The sequence below is a fragment of the Schistocerca gregaria genome, chromosome 9 (genome assembly GCF_023897955.1).
Source record: "Schistocerca gregaria isolate iqSchGreg1 chromosome 9, iqSchGreg1.2, whole genome shotgun sequence".
NCBI classification, from domain to species: Eukaryota; Metazoa; Arthropoda; class Insecta; order Orthoptera; family Acrididae; genus Schistocerca; species Schistocerca gregaria.
Genome location: NC_064928.1, coordinates 24,860,929 through 24,866,928, shown reverse-complemented (window position 1 = coordinate 24,866,928; position 6,000 = coordinate 24,860,929). Strand labels below are relative to the sequence as shown.

The window sequence follows — 6,000 nt, the reverse complement described above, 5'->3', positions numbered from 1 at the left end:
GGTCGTATGCGTGTTTGGCGCCGTGCAGGTGAGCGCCCCAATCAGGACTGCATACGACCGAGGCACACAGGGCTAACAGCTGGCATCATGGTGTGGGGAGCGATCTCCTACACTGGCCGTACACCTCTGGTGATCGTCGAGGGGACACTGAATAGTGCAAGGTACATCCAAACCGTCATCGAACCCATCGTTCTACCATTTCTAGACCGGCAAGGGAACTTGCTGTTTCAACAGGACAATGCACGTCCGCATGTATCCTGTGTCACCCAACGTGCTCTAGAAGGTGTAAGTCAATTACCCTGGCCAGCAAGATCTCCGGATCTGTCCCCCATTGAGCATGTTTGGGACTGGATGAAGCGTCGTCTCACGCGGTCTGCACGTCCAGCACGAACGCTGGTCCAACTGAGGCGCCAGGTGGAAATGGCATGGCAAGCCGTTCCACAGGACTACATCCAGCATCTCTACGACCGTCTCCATGGGAGAATAGCAGCCTGCATTGCTGCGAAAGGTGGATATACACTGTACTAGTGCCGACATTGTGCATGCTCTGTTGCCTGTGTCTATGTGCCTGTGGTTCTGTCAGTGTGATCATGTGATGTATCTGACCCCAGGAATGTGTCAATAAAGTTTCCCCTTCCTGGGACAATGAATTCACGGTGTTCTTATTTCAATTTCCAACTAAACATTTGTTCAGTCAACTCATCCATACATTTTATGAAAACAGTCGCTACCACTGGCCGCAAGGGGTGCGTTACCCTCACACTTTGACACTTTTCACACACATTTCTCATGTGCTTTACACACATAACTTGCAAACATCAAGCACAGTGCAATTTAACATATATATTTTTACTCCGATGACAAACGGTGCAGCGCCTGGGCTTAAGTATTCTTTGTTCAGAAGGTATTGCGTTGTTGCTGTCTTCAATTCCCACCATTTTAGCGGCTTTCTGTCTAACTTGTTTAGGCAGGGAGAGAGTGGCTGCTCTGTTTAACGCTATGGGATTTACTAATGATCTTCCGATATCACGTAAAAACATTCTTCGGGAAATCCTCTTATTGTTATCATTTGCGTATATAATGAAGGCGTTAATGCAAGAAGTATCAGTCATTCGGAAAAATAGAGCAAGTGGCCAACGTCTAGTGTTTCTTGAGGTTCAATAAGTAGCGCACATTTAATCTATTGTGTGCACACCTGTTTAGCTCTTATTGTACATTGTTATAATTTCTAGTTTCTTTTCCTCCGCAGTATTAGTGTCAACGGCTCCGTCGTGATCCAAAGATGAAAGGATAATTACGTTGTCGCCCTTCTTTGGCACATACGAAACTATGGTGATATCCTTTCTGAATCCAAAAGGCTGCTTCTAAGTTCACGACCTCTCGAACAAACTCTGGAGGGAGCTCCATCTTATTCTTTCTAAGAGTTCCTACCACTGTAAGTTTCTTTCTCAGGAGCTCTTCAGCCAGTGGTATGGAACAAAACCAGTTGTCTAGGGTCCAATTGTGTCCTGTACCTTCGATAGGCCATACAAGTCTATTTACTATCTCCTTGGGCGAGTTTGACCATGCAAAGGGACCCTCTGGCTGTGTTCTGAATACCCCACGCGACCGCACGAAAAGTAACAAAATATCTAAATTGGCGATATCAGTCGATTCGTCAAGATGAATCGCAAAATTTCATTTTCGATTTTCTTTGACATGTCTTTCATCTGGCAGTTGATCGTACTGTCGGACAACGGTGCCATACTAATTTTTTTGTGAAAGATTCTCTAATCTGGTAGTTAATTGTACTGCCGGACATCGGCACGATACTATCTTTCTTGTGAAAGATTCTCTAAGAATGCTCTGTACTACATCATTTATACATGACCACACTAAATCTTTTGTTACTGAATGAGACTTTGCAGTTTTAGCAGTTCTGTAACTAACACAAGACGCTTCAAGTTCATTCTGGATTGTCACTGCTTGCAGCGAATACAAAATTAGTCTAATCATTCTTCCACTCCTCAGCTTTTCATGTAAAAAAAATCAGCACGTTTGTTTACGTGGATGGACTGTTTAGTTTCTAGAAGGCGTTTAAGCAGAGAAAGCTTCAGACTACTGTTACCAATAATGTCGCCACAAACGACGCACTGTGGTCTTGGACAATCCTATATATGAAAATCCAAGCCTGACGTAATTGTCATCGTACTTTCTATCCTTTACACAGGGTTCACTTTTGCCGGATTGACACACTAGAAACTAAATGAGTTTTTGACACAACACTAGCTTACGATTTTCTTACGTGCTGATACACAACAAACGATTTAATGCATTTGCCACGAGGAAACAAGAAATAGCCTATTGTTGAAAATCAGAGGGCTGACCTCCACTTAACTGTTCCTTAGTGGGGTCGCGATGCTGCTGTTAGCACTGTTAGAACACAAAGAAGCTGCCCGAATAAAATAAATCAAGTGCATTCCTATCGTTGTTATTTAACTGTTAATCACGCATTCGCGGTAAATATTAATTTATTGTGTAAATAATGTGATAAATTCCCGACATTACACATATGTAACAATCGGCACTATAGGTTTAATTGTAAAATAATAATAATAATAATTTATTATTATTATTATTATTATTATTATTATTACTACTACTACTACTACTGACAATGCCACAGAAACCAAGGGAACAATAATACAAAACTTCAAAACCTGCCATTATGGAAAAGAGTTTTGGCGAACCCCTTGAAATAATGTCTTAGCCAACCATGAACGGGACATAATTTACGAGGTATTCGCCGGGCTCATGTATCTTGGAGCTATACTTGACGTAACAGTCATTTAAGCGGTATGCAACAAGATCTGCACCTAAGTTGAGTTCAAGAAATAATATTCTGCAAAATTGTGTGGCGCAAGACGGGGTTGAGAAGCTTGGTGGTTACGATCGGCAGCCCTCGGCCTCGTCCTAAGCGGCAGGATATCGCAGCCCTGTCTGGATAAACAGCAGCCACAAGAAGCTGGCAGACGCGAAACTAAGTCAAATAAAGCGGATTGTTACTGGTACAGTCTCAAGTCCACGGCTGTCTGCTTGAGCCTCATTCCACCACCTAACCTGAGAAGGAAAAATAATCTCCTGATGGAATACACGAAAATCTGCAAAACTGGCAGCTGTCCGCTCTCCGAATCAACAGACTCCACGCGAGACATCCCTCGCTCAGAGCTTAGTTGAAAGAGCCGTACTGTAGAATAATACTCCACTGGAGCTCTACAGATTTCTCGAAGCCAAACGCAAACCGCGGAAACTTGAGGTGCCCTGGAGGATAAGATATATACTCAACCGGAACCGGACCAGTCGTGGAAGATAAGGTTGACCTACAGTGCACCTACGGCTTCCCAAGACAAACTGTAAGACACGTTGTTGAAGAATATCCTCAACGTTTTACTCTTGAAACCGCTACGGCTTGTTGAACACTACGAAAGATGTGATAAATTATGTCAGTAATATGCCTATAAATTTGTAAATTACGTACATATTTATCTGTACTACTGAAGTTATGTGTAAATCCCATACAGTCAATGACAGTATGAAAATGTAGAAATTGTATTTTATCCCTAAAAAGACAAACAATGCAACTTTTCATCGCAATTAAATTGGCGTCCTCAAACACAAGGGTATTCCTTTTGACTGTAAAAATATTTCTCCCCGGCCGGGAATCGAACCCGGGTCTCCCGCGTGACAGGCGGGGATACTAACCACTATACTACCGAGGACTGCGAGCCATTGGGACCATGCACTGGTACACTAGCGAAGTTAGACAAAAGTGCATTCTCAAGGATATACTACTAGTAAGTATTTTCTGAACCTATTTCTCTATAAAACAGTTTTCTGTTGCCAGTGACGATTTTCTTTCATAAAGGCAACAGAATGATGCAGTAGCTTACACACCGAAAGCACTGTGCGTAAATATCACAATACACAAAAATGCACATTTGCAAATGGGAATTATTTCTCAGAAATTTGTAACGCAACAAATATATAACAGAAAAACCTAACTGGCAGCGTCCAAGAAGTAAACAAAAAGAAAATCGTGACTGCCAGTAGAAAAAGTAATTTCACAAGCAAACGCTCTCTCTCCACAGTTGCAGGTTTTCACCAACAATTCCTACTGGATAAAATAAAAATATTCTGCCAGTTGCGAAAAGTTTGGATTTTCTTTTGTAAACAAGTGTTCATTGATAAGGCTCGCACGTGATATTTCGGTGCTGTACAAGACTTTTTATAGCAAGACATGCCCTTTAATTTTATTTTTTTACTCTTAATATAGTGGTATAACAACTAGGACGGATGGATACTCCAATCCAATGGGGAAAAAATGTCGCTTGTTTATGTCGCTTGTTTATGCAAAGAACAACTGTGTTCCATCATCACCAGTGTGTCTGTTTTATTCGGGTGAGTTTCTCGGAATAACTACTGAACGAAAGTTAGGGCTACAACTTTTTACATTTATTCTGAACATTACATTTGTCTCTGGCAGATTTTGTTCCACTTTCTTTTAATTGACACGGAGGCGTAAAATGATTTTAGCCCAAATTTTCGTTCAATAATTATTGGGTAGTGTAAGTTGTATTTTCCAGATCCGAATAAATCATGGCCCATTGATGATGTTCAAATATACTGAAACATATTACTGTAAGTTTTGCGGACTGCTTTCAGCTTTGTTACTGTGTCATTAGATGTTTGTTTTTCTTTCTCTGTTAGTATTTTGTTATATTCTCATTTGTTGTTGATTAACACTGTCAATAATAGTAGTTAATTCCCTTGTAGAGCAAGTTTGTGATTATTGTAGTCAGTTTTTAACATCTTCTTATTGTAGTAGCGAAACTAAAATAAAGTTGTTTTCTTGTTTCAATAACTGTAAAATTTTACCATGAGTGAGAAGTGTGGGCTTTGCCATAGGTTCGTGAGTAGCGGATTGCGGTGTGAGACTTGTTCGAAGTATTTTCACTGGGGGGAATGCAATGGGGAAGCCAGTGGTCATTCTGATGAGATCCTCTCCTGGAACTGCAGGTTATGTAGCAAGAGTAAGTTGATAGAGGTGCAGGAGCGTAAGATCTGTGCCCTTCAGGTGCAGTTGAAAAACGCACAGGAGGAGCTAGATAGGATGGGGAGGGAGAAGGGGGTTGGGGAATGGGAGCTGGCTGTTGGCAAGAGATGTGCTAGGAGAAGGAGATTTTCAGATAGTTTTACTATTGGTGTTTGTAATAGATATGACCAACTGTCAGAGCCTAGTGGAGAGGAATCTCTAGTAGCTGTAGATGTAGGAAGTATGCAGCAGACCTTAGCAGTTACGGTGGCTAGGACAGTTGCAAAGTCTAAGAGAAAGAAGAAGGTTCTGCTGTTAGGTAATTCTCATGGCAGAGGTGTAGGCCAGCAGTTGCAGGTAGTTTTGGGGAGTGAGTACCAGGTCATCAGCATAGTGAAGCCTAATGCAGGATTGGCTCAGGTGGCTGTTAACACAGGGGGGCCATGTAGGGATTTTACTAAAGAGGATCAGGAAGTGATAGTGGGTGGGACTGGTAATAGTATTGATAGGGATGGGGAGTATGACATAAATGGTGACCTGGAAAAGATAGCCACTCAGACTGGCAACACGAATGTGCATTTCGTGGAACTGTTTCACCGCCACGATCGGCCTCATCTTAATACAGCCGTCAGGCGTAATAACATGAGACTTGGGGGTGCGCTGATGACAGAAGGCATGAGTCACATTTCAGTGGTGTCGGTGGAGTCTATCAGCAGGACGGGTTTCACTAGACATGGCCTGCACCTCAACAGGTATGGAAAGGGGAGGTTGGCAAAGCTTATAGGTGACAGCATAGGTGGGGGTGGTGGGATCACTCATGGGAAAATTCCGGTAGTTGTGGGTGTTAGAGCTGTACCTTTTTTAGACTGAAGTCAGGTGATAGGTATTCCTGCTAAAGGGAAGTCTCTCTAACAAAGAAACCACTTTCG

General features: G+C 42.3%; 1 non-coding gene across 1 annotated transcript; it reads right to left on the bottom strand.

Annotated features, from left to right (window-relative positions):
* Positions 1 to 3,686: 3,686 nt before the first annotated feature.
* On the bottom strand, positions 3,687 to 3,758 carry Trnad-guc (transfer RNA aspartic acid (anticodon GUC)). The gene has a single exon. It is a non-coding gene; the product is annotated as a tRNA-Asp (tRNA).
* Positions 3,759 to 6,000: the final 2,242 nt, after the last annotated feature.